At 54.6% G+C, this 15,827-nt stretch overlaps 1 protein-coding gene across 1 annotated transcript in view; it reads left to right on the top strand.

Annotated features, from left to right (window-relative positions):
- Window positions 1–15,827, top strand: part of LOC108554823 (irregular chiasm C-roughest protein) — a 140,322-nt gene that overhangs the window by 43,927 nt on the left and 80,568 nt on the right. The window lies entirely within an intron of this gene.

Raw genomic sequence — 15,827 nt, 5'->3', positions numbered from 1 at the left:
TCGGAAGAGGGAATATGATCGGTAGCCGAGGATGGGACGAGCAAACGTTAGCGTGCACGGACGTCTTGGCGCTTACACGATCGGAATCCTGTCGACACACTTAATCCGGTATGCTCTCGTCGTCGTTATCCTCCGTACACGGTCCAGACACATCCGCGTATATCTGCGATGCCGGTGCATAATCGTCTTACTATATATCAAAGGGGTACAGATGGAGCGGCCGATGGGTTCAAAGGGACTAGCCGATGCGTTTTCGCGAACGGTACTCAAAGCCTCGGCGCGGAGAACGGTCGTGTACATGATCTCGACATTCCTGGCGCCGTACAGCTGGCTAAATGGAGTGGCGTTAGCGCTAGTACCGCCACGTGGTGCGCGTTACTGGTCTAGGGGGGTGCTGGGACGAGCACGAGGAGGAGGCAGAGGAGGATCGCACGATGATGGAGAGCGAAGGCTGCGCTTGGGTAAACGAGAGAAGACGACGCTGAAGGAGACGCGGGCCAGAATACGAGCTAGAAAGAGAAATCGGTCGGTGAAACGGGGGTCGAGAGGGAGAACGAGACGAAGAGAGGTTGGACTCGTTCGAGTGAACATAGCAGCGAGTAGAGCGCTATAACACTCCCTAGAGGAGGTTCGCAGTGTGGGTGGATGATGTTGGCAGGGGTGGGTCGAGCACAGAAGGGGCAAAAGGGGTACGGTAGGAGCGAAAGGTGGGGTTGCCGCTCGATACCACTGCGGCACAGCCAAAGTTGAAGCTATACCGCTACGTCTCTCCTCTCTCTCTCTCTCTCTCTCTCTCTCTCTCTCTCTCTCTGTCTCTCGGTCTCTCTACCTCTCTCTCTCTCTCACTCTCTTTGCTACCCTCTGCCTTCATCGTTATATCGCTCTCTCTCTCGCTCCTTCTCGGAGCCCGTAACGTTCTCTCGCTCCCGCTCGGTCTCGCCGTCTTCGTCGCTCTGTGTATATTTACCTTTCCGTTTCTCTTTCTCTTTCTCGCCATCCGCTCGTTTTCCTGGCTGTTTCTCTTTCTCTCGACTCCCTCGCCTTTCCTCGTACATACGAGGCGCTATAGTAAACGGCCTACAGCCTTTGCCCGGTATCTACCCCCGAAATCTACCCTCCGCTACCTCCGTCTCTCCTCTCGCGCTCGCCCGCCTCATCCCTCGGAATCCCTCGAGGGGATCTACCGACTGCGCTCTTTAAACAACGAGACACCTTTCCCTCGACTACGTCTCAATTCTCGCCCGGAAGAGGCCCGATCTGCCTCGTCTTCCGGGTAACTCGCACACACCCCCGCGTTCGTCGTCTCCGTCTACAGCTACCCCTAACCCCGCGACCCTATCTCTCGCGCGCCCTCCGCTTCCTCCTCTCTCGATCATCGCGATCGAGCTCGCTAGCGTTCGTCTCTGTCCCTTGTTCCTTCGCGATCCCCGCTACCTGACCTTTCCGCCGGTACATCTACCCGAACCCCGTTCGATTTCCGTAATTCCGGAAAAGAGCATCGTCGCGTCGCGCCGACGTTGGCCCCGTCCCTTTGTTTTCCCCGACGACGTCGTCGTCCACGGTATCTCGCGACGCTCTCTTCCGGACCGGGGATTCGCCGAACGGTAATTACCGAGCATCCGGGGGATGATCCGGGGAAGCTCGAACGAGTGGACGCGCGCGCGAGCGGACTGGAAGAACGTGGGACGACCAGCGCGAAGAACTCGAGGAACAGGCCGCAGTTTAAACGGGAACGCAACGTCACTCTCTCGTTACGACGTCGCAGGGGGTCGTTAACCGGCTAAACGCTCCCGGTCGCGAGTAAACCCACGTTACGCCATGAAACGCGGCCGTTTGATGCGATCGCCGCGAACGTTGGAAAATCATGCGCGGGCTTAAACGCGAAACGGGCCGACCGATACGGCCGTTTCGAACCACCAGGGACGAAAACGGTCCTGTGTTTACGCGTACTCGTTTGTCCGAGGGATGACTGTTTGTCCGTGAGCGATCGATAATTTGATCGATCGCCGCGTTTTCGTATAAATTAAACATATTTACAAGACCAACGACGCTACGAAATCGAACGTATCAATCATCGGCGCGTGACCCTCGCTTCCATCCAGGATACTTTCCAACCCTTTTCCTATCTCTTCTTCCCCCCTCTTCCTCTCTCTCTCTCTCTCTCTCTCTCTCTCTCTCGCGCGCGCGCTCTTTCTATCCACCCCCGTGCCCGCGATTCCCTCGCTGTTGGCTACCAAATTTATCGGAAATTTATATTTGCGGAGCGTGAATTATACCCGGCGTCAGGTGCTCGATTTTTCTTCGCCGCGAGGAGCTCGCCCGTACGCTCGTCCTATTTTTCACGTACACGCGTTGCTCCCTGTTACGAAATTCTTCCCTGCCATCGCCGACTTCCGCCCCCGCGACCGATGCTACACGCTCGCCCTGCTTCTCGTTCTCGCTCTCCGGAGACCAACGGGGCCGCGTAGGGTGCGTTCCAACCGGCGAGAGAATTTTCGCCGCGTACCTTTCGCTCTACGCTCCACTCGATCCCGGAATTTTCCACGCGAAAACCGACGTCGGGCGAAAACTCTGCCGATTAAATTCTTCCCGGCAACTCGTATGCGGCAATTCGGTATATCCCACGCGAAGCTTTAACGAACCCCTTTTTAACACCCGCGCTATCGTCTCGATCGCGATTCCCCCGCGGAATTCGTCGTTACGATATATTTACTCGGTCGCGAACGGTATATTTACTCGCTTCCGGTGTCCCTTTGCCATCGCGCCACATTTTTTCACCCCGACTGTGTCTCGCGTGCGAGTTCACCCTCGCTTTTCCTTCCTCTCACTCGAATTCTGCTTCGATCATCCTTTCATCCCTTTCTCTTCCTCTCTCTCTCTCTCTCTTCGCGTTCTTTCACCTCGCGATCCGCCCCCGCGCTCTCTCCCCCTTTCGATTTCTCTGTGCAGCGTCAAAAGGTCTGAAGCTTCTCGTTTCGCAGACGCAAACCGTTCACCGTTTTCTTTGTTCCAGCGATTCCTCGACCCTGTGATTTTCCTCTCCCCGACCACCGCGATGCACACTCGCGAATTATACAGCACGGTTCCGCAAGTAGCGGCGGTTAATTTGATTCGCAAGCGGGGCACGGGTATGCATGACGCATGCGATGAAGCGAGTACCGAGTTCAAATAGCCCGCAGCGTTTCCCTCGGCGACCGCGTGACCCGTCGCTAAGTTCCGCTAAGCGTACACCACGCGTTTCGCGATAATTGCCTGTCGGCTGCTCCTTCTCCTCGAATTCGACTTTGGAAAAGCAACGGTTTCACCAAGAAACCCCGAAATCGCGCGATAAACCGCGTACCTTTAGCCTGCGAGAATGTCAGGCTACCATTAGGTTCCCTGTCATCGTTGTAACACCCCTAATGCTTGCACGGTACTATCGTTTACCAAATCAGTAAATTCCACGAAAGGAAGAATCGTTCATTTCGATTACAAAGAAGTTAGCACGTTGGTCTGTGACTGTCTCGATTAACCCTTCGACTGCCACGTCGAAATCACGCGTTTCCCTCAGAACGCCACGAGTGTTTTCAGTGACAAAATTTTTCACTGCTCAATGGGGCACTTTTCATTTCAAAGTATCTTCTAATTAGCAGTTATGTTCAAAATGCACTAACTGTCACTGTTCATTCGATGTAGTTCAAGCGCTTCGGTCACCAATGACCGTCATGGAGAAACCGTGGCTGATCATATGTGACCAACGTGGCAGTCAAAGTGTTAACCCCTTCTCGTGCCACTTAGCTCGTCGAAATTCGGATCCAAACGTAAGCGTCAACGTGTAGTCAACAGACCATACTGATGCCCGAAAACAGTAGCGATACAGCGTGACTCGTGATGTTTACGTTTGGACCAAAATCTTCATCACGAGTCAGACTCGTTAACCCTTATCGGTAGTAAGTCAGCTCTCACGTTGACAATAGCACTTTGTCGCTGTGGTCGTGCGTCACGTGGGAAGAGACAAGACGGAAATCTTTCGCATATTTACCGAGACCATTTACAATCTAGTAGAATCACGTATTAAAAGCTAGAGGGATCGACGAGGGTTAAAGTACGGGAAGGGGTTAATATCGCGATACGTTCGTCGATAGTCGACATTCCGATCGTAAAGCTATTCGCGTGACACGAAGGCACTCACTCCATCTGATGCGTTCTCCATTGTCGATTTCCAACGCCTTGTCAACTGATTAAGACGACATGCGTGACGGTATTGTAGGAATGTTGGGTAGGCAACAGGATAAGCAGTGACGTAAATATAAAAATGATTTATTTTAAACTAAAACTTATTCTATTATTCGCTAACAACTCTCGACTATCTCTCTAAAACTTTATGACTGACTTTAAAACACTCTCTGATCCTCTTGCACTCTTATTTAACACTAGGTTTACGGACGCTATCTGTATACCTGTGTCTAAGGACACCTGTCAAATTGACAGGTAAAGGAAACCACGTCCCTTTTCTCTTTTAACAATTAGTTTAATTTAAAAACAATTATATATTATACTATCAGTCTCAATATAAGTTAACTAAATCTTTTACCATCGTATAACTGGAGCAACCCTTCCGTCAAATTGACGGGTTCCGTAAACCCAGTGTTAAATCTTGCACTCTGTCTTCTTCCATACACACGCTCTCTTCATCAATCGGTCGGTCACATATTTTAAACACTTAGACGCACTCTTCATTTGCAATCCGTTCTGTCATAAACATCCCTTACATTTTCTTACGATCCTCTTGCACGCGGTCACTTTCGTTCCAAGTCCAAACACTCTTGACATTCTTTCAGGGCCGTACCTATCTCTTTCCTACAGTACAGTAGGTGCTACTAGAGTCTGACAACTAAACCTGGTACCTAGAGCGTAGGAACAAACACTAGTCCAGTCTCGCGGTCTTTCGTCAGACGCCATAGTTTCGACAGTCGTCTGCATCGATCTCGAAACAATAACGATACCGAAGCACGGTCCATTTCGCCCGACCCATTCATCCCTGCTCCCCAGTCGAAACTATCCAGATAAAATTCTTCTATTCAGCGACGGAATGAACGCTAATCCATCGCGCGGAATCAACGGCGTGCCGAAATGGAGTGGATCGGATCCATAACCGTGGACTGGATACGTACTGGATACGTACTGGATACCGACTGGATACGGATTCGGCGGCACGAGCCGGACTATCGCGCGATTTATTTCGCGCCGCGACAGAATCGTCGGACACTCCGCTGCCAGTGGCGTGGTCGCTGATTGTTTTTTTTCTTCTTTTTTTTTTCCTCCTTTTTCCTGTCTTCCCTTTTTTCGTTGCACAAGCACGGCTGTTTCACTTGCCGGAACAAAGCGATGGAAACAAAAGCGACTAGCATTTTGCCGGCAAAGGTAAAGGGGTGAAACGGCGGCAGCGGCCAGCGTTGTTTTCTTGCTCGTTATATTTCCAGCCGCTTTATATGCCAGCTCCTGTCCGCCTCGCTCGCGCTAGTTGGGAGGGCTCGATAGCGATTAATAATTTTTTCATCGCGCTTCACCCGGCCAATGGATCTCAAAGGGAGATAACGCCGAGTCGTGGCCACGGCGGGAAAATCGCTGGAGCAAGGGCGTTCCGGCGCGAGCCTGCGGAAAATCTTCCGAGTGTTTTCTCGTTCAAACTCCACGCGCCTGCTCGTCGCTGCTGGTTAAAATCCCGTTTCCACCCGATAGATGCTGCCGTGCGTGGTGCTCGCGTTGCGAGAACGATTTAGTAGCGCGACGAGTGGGAAATACGCTTGCGTAATTTCCGTTTGCTAGACGAGTCTAGACGGAACGATTGTCCCTCGTCGCAAAATTTACGTTTATTTACTCGGACATCGTAATCGCGGCTAACTGACCCGCAACAGAGTGAGCGTCTGATACGCGCAAGTCGAAAGGAGGAGCGACGATACCGGTTAATTAACCATCGCGGCAGCATTTCCGGAAAGCGTTATGTCATTAGCAATTCAAATGGCGTCGATTCTGGAAACGTTACACCGGCAAATTTGCGAGAGCCTCGTGGATCGAACCGGACGAATTATTCCGACGATCGATCACGCGCGGAGAATTCCGCTCGAAGCGGCTCGCGATCTTCCATCGTCGTATTCTTTCCCCGATTCGTTCGCGCGAAAGATGATGGAGCGATCGTGTCGCGAAGTAAATCACGGCTGTCTGGCCGAGAAGCTGGCCGGTTCCCGATGATCGATCGCGCACCCTGGCCGAGGAGGCCCCTTTCAAATATGCAAGCCGACAAATACGAAGTCGTCGCGAAATCAATGCCACGGCACGCGCATCTGTGGCCAGGTCGCCTTGTTAGCCACGCTTATCGAAGCGTTTAAACGACGTTTCTGCCCAACTAAAGGCCGCGCTCGTGTCAACCGTGCACCCACCACCAACGACGTGTCCCATTACGATGTCGGGTGGTGGTGCGTGGACGATCGTCGCGTCCGCTCGACACCGCTCGGTCACTTTGCGCAACGACACGGAGCACCGTCGATCCGTGTCACCACCGGTGCTCCGTGTCGACCGCGCGAAAATTCCGCGCCGATCGACCACGCGCGTCCCTGACCCGCGTTTCTAGGCGAGCCTAGGCCCGTGGAAGGGAGCCGTGGACGCGTATCGTTGGTTTGAGCCAGCGTAAACAAGGGTCGACGATGCGTGGGGATGTTCCACGCGGGGTGCATCGTGGGAGAAAGCGCGAGGGAACGGTGAAGTATCGGCAAATATTTAAATAAGCCGACGAAGACGGATTCTATTTTACTCTCCGTCGCGCGGCTCACTCCCAGACCGTCTGTCTCCTGGATGCGCGCGGGTACGCGCGACACGTGTTTATATAAACGGGGCTGCAAGCCGCTGGAAAGTGCCACCGAACGCGCTGCCTGCTTTGAGTTAAAAACCAGACTCCACCGAGTAGTCGAGACGCGTTTCAGATCTTCGCGGAGGTAAACTACTCGCTGCTAACGATCTCGATGCGACGGATGTGTACCTTCGCGTCTACGTCGGCAGCTTAGGGGTGCAACCACGAGAGACGCGGTTACTCCCTGTATTCCGACTCGATCGATAGATCTTCGACGGAATCGTTGGGCGATTAAGCAAAAATTATTTCGAACCGGTCGCTCGGTCCTGGGATTCTAAGATCGGGAGATTTTGAACTTTTTGGCAGAGGGAATCTTTCGACAACACGGGGATCAGGAGAGTCAGCTCGTTACTCACGGAAGAAACGCGGAATCGCGAATTCGCGTTACCCGGGCGAAGTGGATCGATCGTAAACGTCGCCGAGATTCTCGCCATTTTTCAAAGGTTTTACGACGTCGTCTCAGCGAATCGACCGAATCCGGTGCTAGACCGAACGACGCTTTTTGTCACGGCGTCAACTAGCAGGCGAAGATCGAAGAGTACTTTAATAATCGGAAAATTAGCAGCCACTGCCTCCGCCCATCGCGGATCGATATCGCGCAACCGGCTCGCGAGCAATCGGACAAGTTTTCCAGCGGACTTTCGATCCGCGGGAAACTATTCGGCCAATTAGCATCCACGTTTCCACGGTTTTCTTCGATTTCATCCTCTCTGCCCGGATCGATGCCGAACTGAAAGGTATTCCGCGCGATTTAATAACGTCAATTTCTCGGCAACCTCGGGAGGGGTGCACGGGGCGCGGCGGGGAGGGAAAAAAGCGCGGGAAAAAGGAAACGGGGGATGGGCGAGAGAGGGCGGGGCGAAATAGCGAATTCTTCGATTTCCCGGTTGAAAGGACAGATTTCTCCCCGGGCTCTATTCTATTTTTACACACCGCTCCCCCGTAGAACTTTCGACGCATTGTGCATTGTTCAGCAAGTTCGCCGCGGCTCATTTCGACCAAGTTTCCACGGCTTATTGGATTCGCGGGTCGCGCGACGCGTTTCCGCCTCGCTTCCCGTCCCGTAGCCCCGAGGAACGAAATTTCCCCGACCTCGGGGCTGCCCACCGAAAAACGGGAAACGATGTCCACCCGCGTCGGCCATTCGTTCGCGCTCATTTCGCGCCGCGTTCTCTCGGTAACTCGGCGACGATCGGCCGATGGAAATGCGCCACCGCACTCGTTTAATTAGCCTCTAACGATTCTTCGCGGCCATGACGCCCCCGGCGAGAATCTCCAGCTCCGTTGATTGCCGCGGTTCCAAGCTCGACTAACTTTCGAGAGAGCTCCAGGCGTGAGAAGAACGACGGGGAAGAAGTCGCGGTTGGATCCAGAGGTGGACGCGACCCTGGGTCTTAACCCGAGTTCGAGCTTTAACTCGGCAAGCTTCAACGGTTGGAGCAACGAGAGAACGAGAGTCGGTTGGTCCCGCAGGGGAAAAAGAGAGACTCTGCTGTCCATGGACAGGTCTTCTTCGCGCTGCTCGCACACCGGTTTTTCCGTCGCTTTCGTTTTCAACCGACCGACAAAGCTTTGTCGTTTCGACCAACTGGCTGGAGGGTAGAGCACCGGGGAAACCACAAGCGAAGGTTTCCACGGGGACCTCCGTTATATTTGGAGTCCTGAGAGAAAGAGAGAGAGAGAGAGAGCGGTCTTTCGCGGCGAGGGATCGTCGATAATTCAGGGGCGCATAATTAATAGCTGCAGGCGTCGCGACCGGGGCACGGGTTGGCCGGCCATTCGGCGCGAGGCCGCGTCGAGTATTCGTAGACGGGAAACGGAGGTACGGAGGCAAAGATTGGCCGCGATTTGCATAATTTATCGAGTAGCCGCGTTCGGATTACTCGCGGCTATATATTCCGCGAGAAAAAGTGCCGCGACGCCGGGCGTCGCAGGGGTGGAGAAAGCCCCGACGCCGCGCTGGGAACAATACTTTCTCTTCCTGCATTGCGAGGACCCGGGACCCGGGTACAAAAGAAAATGGACCGTGCCCTGCCACCGTTTCCTCCTACCGTTGCTCCGCAGCTTTTTCAAATATCACGAAGTCCGTAACTTGTGAAAAATTCAAAATCCAACCGAGTTTTCCGCTATTGTCCCACGGCTTTGCCTCCGTGGCTGCTGCATTTTTCCACTCGCGACACCGGCGCGCGTCGGCGCGAGAAAGACCGAGAGATGCTCGGTTGTCTCTCGGTTGTGTCTTCCTCGGCTGTCCTCGTCGTCGCCGGTGCAACGTCAACGCGGAGAGCGTGCCGAATTTTCCAATTCCGAGATCCGCGACATCATCGGCTTTCAAAAGTTTATCGCGATAGGTGTACGAGTCGGGAGTGCCGAGCGTGTACCAGTAGCGTGTGACACGGCATCTCGTAACGCGAGTCCTGAATCCGGGTTAAAAGCTGTGTACACCTCTCGCGTGCGAGTTGCTGGGTCGGGGGAGGGGGGGGGGGGTAGAGCAAGAGGCAGCGAGAGGTAGCGAGAACGGCGGGCGGGGTCACGAGAGAAGGGTGGATGTTCTGGACAAAGAACTGGGAAGAAAAACGAAAGAGCGTAGCAGGAGAAAGCGAGAGGAGACGGAGAGCCGGTGAAAGGAGAGTCGGAGCTTCTGGGTCTCGGGGATCGGAGCGACACGGGGGGTCGAAAACGGGACAAAGAGGCCGGAGATTTTTTGAGAAAACGAGGAAACGCGCCGGGGTCTCTCCGCGAGACGAAGAAAGCTTCGCAGAGGCTCGACGATGGAAAGGAAACGACGTCGACGACGGCGACGACGAGGAGATCGGGGTGAGGATTAAAAGAGACGGTGGGAAAGAGGCGTAGGAAAAGGCGACGCCGAGAAACGAAGCGACCAGGAACGGAGCGGGAAGCGGCGGATTAATAGAGGACTACTAGGTTGAGGAAGGCAGAGAGCTCGCGAGGAACACGCGGCATCTGTGCACTCGAGCACTTTTCCCCGGCTTGGCTGGCAAACGTTTCGGGACTCGCGCGGAAAATGTTTACCGGCAAAAGGCGGCCTCGCGCGAGTGCCTGGGTCTCTGCCTCTTCTTCTCTCTCTTTCTGTTTCATCCTCTGCCGGTGCGGCGCGGTTTAATACCGAGAGACGCGAAACGAGAAAAGTGCGGAAACGAAAAGTGCAAAACTGCGACCGATCCGCGGCAGACTCGACGACTCCGTCGGAAGTGTGTTGATATTCCGGCCGTAATGAGCTCGTCGAACTTTTGCGTCTGCCTGCGCGGCGCGTTGCGTTCGGTATGTGGGTTAGAGGCGTGTCTACGTGTTTAGAAGGCATAGCGAGACCGAGGGGGAGGAAGAGGAGGAAAATGGGGTGGAGAAGGTGGAAGGAGAGGCACGTATCGTTCGTACGTATACATCCACTTCACCGGCATCCACGGGATAAGCTCGCGACGACCGAAGCGTTTCCGTGGTTGCGCAAACCGCCGCTGTGAAATTAACAGAATTTCGCTAGACGCTCCTCCGTAGCTGCCGACCTCCGTCGCCCCTTCCCCCTTCTTCATTAACCCGCCACTGTGTTTCTCTAATTCGTTTTACGGAGTAATGAAAACTACGGCTGAAATTGCGCGACGTGACGCTTTGTCTTGGTCCCCGAAAATCGAGCCCCGAACCCGAAAGTTACGGACCGGTCTCGCGCCGGTGTATCGTAACGCGAGAATGCCCGGCCCACGCTCGCCCCTTTTATCTCCTTTTATCGCCGCCCCCGGAACCACCCTACTACCAGCCCGTCCGACCAGCTCCGTCGAGTTCCTCGAGACGCGTGTTGCTCTCGTATCGAAACTCCTCGGGGCTGTTCGATGTTATCGGGCGAAGCTTCTTGTTCCACGGTGTCAGTAGCATCGCAAACGCGTGTGGTTTATGGAAATATTTAGACCCAAGTGTCTGCGGCTAGCTTCCATTCCACGCGCCTGTTTGCTTGCCTAGTCCCATCCACCCCGCCGGATTCTCAACGGCAAAGAAGTTGCCGTTTATTTTCTCGAGCAGCGCGACGTTTCGAAATCTTTCACCTTCGTTAATTATCGCGCAACCGTTCCACGGCCAACCAAATTTAGCCACCCTTCCCTCGCGGTTACCCCCGTGAAAACACGCCGAGCGTGGAATTCTCGTCCGCACCCCTTTCCCGCGCCATCCGACTGCTTCCACGAAACGCGTCAACCCACCGATGCACCGATGTGTACCCTCTACTCCTCGGACTTCTTTTCTCGTCTCGTCTCGTCTCGTCTCGTCTCGTCCTGCGCGCGCCACCCATAATTCCTTCCTTTGTGCCGCAAATGAAATCGCGCCGCGTGACTTTCAACCCCGTACACGCGGAGTGCCCGGGTCATCGCCGGGTCATCCCCGGTTTCTGTTTAGAATACGACGCGCTTCTTCTACCCCGACCAGCGACCACGCTGGAATTTTTACGAGTTGAATTCCGAGGCCTGACTGCCGATGCTCCCCATCGCCGACCGCTCCCATTGTCTCTGCGCGTCGTTAATTATAGTCCGGCCACGTACCCGGCACGTTCCACCGCGGTCCGAAGGGCAAAAGGGGATCCAAGCCGAGCTGGTAGAAGAGGGTAGGACAAACCTGGTAAACGAAGCGGCAGAGAAATTTCTTCGTCTCCCCTTTCTCGCGTCGCGAAATTTCGTGATCGAACCTAGCCTGCTTGCGTCATCGGCGTGGCAGGGAAAATCGGTGTCACCCAGTTTCGGATGACGCATATGCTCGATACCTTGCAGGGTACATCCCGCGTAATTCGGCGTCCAAAATGGTGGATTTCGCGCAAAGGGTGACGTAGAGGGAGAGTAGGACAGGGCTCGTTACTCGGTTATACGATTCGCTAACGATACACAGCGATTCGTGCAGATTATACTGGCGTTGGCGCGAGTTAGGCGAACAAACGGCGAAAACGGACGACGGGGTATCTTGGCTGGCGTATCGGCACACACGGTTCGCTCGGATTCGGCCGCGCATCATCCGCAGCTGGGAAAGCGTTCGATTCGGACGATCGCGCGACCGGCTCAACGTGTCGATATCGGGTCGACACCTTTTCAATTAAATCGACACCCACGCCAGGTACAAAAGCACACCTATCATCGATATCGAGGCGCCTTTAAATCCGTGAAAAGAGACGGGAAGGAAAAGCGCGAGAGAGAACGAGACTGGGATGAACGAGGGAAAGAGAAAGCGGGGAAAAAATACACGCGCGTGCTTCGTGCGCGTATCCGTCCGCGTACGCGTGTACGTACACGCGTGGCTGTGTGCGCCGCGTCCAAGTGGAGGAAATAAATCGTTTACCGGCAAAGACACCCGTCGCGAGCGGATCTTCACGGTTCAGGAGGATCGGGCCACGTTTCCGCTCGGCCCGCGCACCCCTCTCTTCGATAAAATATACTCGAACCGCGCTTCGTCGAACCGCTCATCTTCCCTTCTGATCCCCCTCTTACCGGGGAATCGGGTAAGTTCGCTTTTGCCGTGAGAAATATATATATATATATCGATATTGGCTCAGGAAACACAGGGGAAGCGAAGACAGCGAGGCGAACGGGCGTGCAAAGCCATCGCTGGTCGCGCGGAATTTCTTGGACTCGGCGCGGAGGCGAGTAGACGTCATATCCCGGCAGAGCGGCGCAATAAATATCCATCGGACGGGCCAGGTGTTAAGAAAATGGATCAACTTAGCGTGGCGGATAAAATTGAGTGCAGCCGGCGAGTGCGTTTGATTTATAGCCCGATCCGCGGGATATTACTCACTCGACGCTGACGCGCGTCTTTTGCCTGACCTTACGACGCCCAGGCCTCGTTTCGCTTCGCCTCTCTTCCAGCCCCGTCCCACTGCCTCCGCCTCGCCTGCCGCTTTCTTGCCTTTCTCGCCAGGCCGTTATTATCACCGTCGGCGTCTCGAGTAGGAAATAACGCGGTTTCTTTCCACCGTCTCGCCCCCGGAGCCCTGACGTGCCCGCGATAATTTATCGCGACGAATTCCCGCTACCGTCGCCGCCTCTATCGCGTTATACGCCTCGCGACCGCCACTGTTCCGCGCGTCACGCTGCAAACTCGCGTCGAATCCTTCGTCCCGATGTAACGAGCAATTCTGTCCCCGAAGCAACGCCGTTCCGTGATCGTCCGAACGGCTAATCGCGGCGTCGGTACCCGCGGCCTTTCTCTCGAGTTTCGTGTGTGAGAAATTAAGGAAAAAATGGCGGGTAATTACGGAGCGTGGGCTGGAAAAAAGTACGCGAGCCAGTACAGCGTGCTGGTTATTATTCCAGGGATGGACCAAGCGGCGTGATTAAATCAGAGCCCGCCGCGTTACTTTCGGAAAAACAACGGGATCCGATGTTTAGCTGGCTGGTCCTTTGAATTCGTCGTTAAATCACGCGCTGTACAGGCTGCTTCCTCCGAGAAGATTAACCACGCTCGATGACATTTTTTACCACCCGGATGCTCTAATTTCCGGCGAAAATTCCTTCTCTCGATCCTAGCTGCAGAGAGTCGAGGCTCGAGATCGGTCGGGCGAGTAATCGACTCGTTCTACGTCTTCGTTGACGTTTGTCTGCTTCAACGTCGACGCGAACCGTTTGAGCGAGGCGTGTAACGACGTCGTCGTTAAACGGGCGCGTTTAAACAATTTGTCGCGCGGTTCCTCGGGGTGCGCCCGGGAAATCTCGTCGCGGCAACTCCCGAAGCTTGCAAATTCGGTGTGTCGGTATCAAAGACGCCGGCAACACGGCGAGGAACGAAAGAGCAGCGTTTAAGCCCCGACAGCGTGGCAAAGCTCGTGGGATCATCGAGATCTCGGCGTAAACGGCGTCACCGGATTACAAATTAAGAAGAACCGTAATCCGCCGCTTCGAGACTCGGCGCAAACGGTGCAAAGTGGACAAGGCGAGGGGGGGGGGGGGGGGGGGGAAGAGAGAGAGTTCGGTATAGTAAATTCTCGCCGATGTTCGTGGACGTTTTTTCGCGCCGAGCTTTCGACGCTTCGCTCGGTTCGCGATTCGAACGCGACGTCGCTGGTAGAAAAAGAATTAGTCGCGCCCCGAGTTTCGCGAGCTCGCGGATATTCGAATCCGATCTTAATTTCTGCGCGGAAATTCGCCGCTCGTTCGTCGATGCGACGACCGTGCGTAAATTGCGAACCCCGCCAGCCCCGTGTGTACGACGTGTCGTTCTTGCGATTCTCGCGTCGCGACGCGTCGCATTAAAACGTGACAAACGACCGCGCCATTTGTCATTACGATCGTACCGAGGTAATCGCTTTTTCGGGGCGATAAAAATTCTTGCCGATGATCAACGTTTTCGACTACGAGACGAGAAGCGAGCTGTCGGACGAGAGGAAAGAAAATTTCTATCGACGTGTTTTCGTCTTTGCGGCTCGAGTACACCCTGTTACAAGGAGGGGGCGTCGACTCGCCTAGGGTCGTTCCTGGACAGCGTGTAAAGGTATCCCCTAGCCAACGCGCGTGTTTTAACTCCGTCTGACGTGTCGTGACATTTACAGACTCGTCACGTGCCACGTGACGTTGTAACGATCGCGGTAATCACCCCTCGATTACGGTGCCGTTGTTCGAAACAGGGAAAGCAGCGACATCCCGTGACGGGAATGCTGTCGCGTTTTCATTCCCCCCCCCCCCGTCCTCCCTATTCTTCTAAGCGCGTCTCGCCGAGTGGTACTCATCCCCTATTCATTTCGCTGCTTTCGCGACACGCGCGTCTGGAATCTTGCAACAAATTCCACGACTCTCGACCCTCGCTTTCTCTCCACTTTCGTTCTCGTTCCGTTGCGGATTCCTAAGCCGGAGGAAAAAGAGAGGTCGAAAGGGGCGAAAAACGGGGCGCTTACCCCCGGGGGAATCGATGTACCCCGGGTCGCTGGAAATCGCTTTCAGCCGCGCCCAAAATCGGATTCGCCTGCCAAGTAGTTCGAACTTGTTTTAGTCGGACCTGGAGAATTATCGAGAATTATCGAGAATTTCCAGAGCAAGGCTTTGACAACGAACCGAAGCTCACCGTCTGTCCACGGTCGATAGGCGAAATGCTAATTTGGGTCGTCCTCTCTCCGTTCGCGTTTACCCAATCGCGTTCCATAACCTGTCTCAACCTCGAGCGTCCTCGGCTCGCAAGCTTGCTTGGACGATCGAGGAAATATCGGCGTTTCCTCGCGTGGACGCGAGGGTATCCCTTGCTGAAAAGGGGGATCATTAGAAAAAGAAAAACACGGGTTCCGTGGCGCGGAGAAAAGACACGCGCGCGTTTTCGGCTCAAAGGATACCCTCTGACCGTTAGAGGGTCGTTCCACGGGACGTGACGTTCTAACAATCGCCGCGGTGCACCCGTCCTCTCCTCGGTGACGTCCTTTCTCGAAGAGGAAAATTGCGACGTGTCCTGGCGAGAACGTGACACGCCAACCAGCCCACGCTTCCACCCTCTCGCTACCCTTCTCTCGCGTTTACGACTGCCGGGCACGATCCTTGCTGCGTAACCCTCTCGCTTCTTTATTCCGGCTACGTTGCGTCTCGAGAGGGGGCCGGTTACGCTAAATGTTTCTCCTGATATCGACTGTCTCGATAACGACGGACGAGTGTCGTTCGCACGCGACCCGACCGAAATTCACTTTGGCCTCGGGTCCTCGACGCGGACCCACGCCGACAACGACGGTACCCGATGTCCCCGCGAGAATGTTAATAACAGCCAGGTCTACGCTCGAATCGGAAACGCGCAGCGAATCGCGGGTCGAGTTTTTCACTGCGGGAGCGTGTGCCAAGCCCGATAATCTCGAAGCATATTTTAGCCATTAGGGGTAGCTGGCACGTTTTAACGCGCATCGCTAGACTGGAGCTCTCTTCGAAAAAGAAAATTACGTCTCGACGAGAACGTGACACGTCCCCGGAGCCCGTGGTCTCACCTTAAGGCT

The sequence above is a fragment of the Eufriesea mexicana genome, unplaced genomic scaffold (genome assembly GCF_001483705.2).
Source record: "Eufriesea mexicana isolate 0111107269 unplaced genomic scaffold, ASM148370v2 scaffold77, whole genome shotgun sequence".
Classification (NCBI taxonomy): domain Eukaryota; kingdom Metazoa; phylum Arthropoda; class Insecta; order Hymenoptera; family Apidae; genus Eufriesea; species Eufriesea mexicana.
Note: the sequence above shows the minus strand (reverse complement) of the source record. Positions and strands in the feature narration are given on the sequence as shown.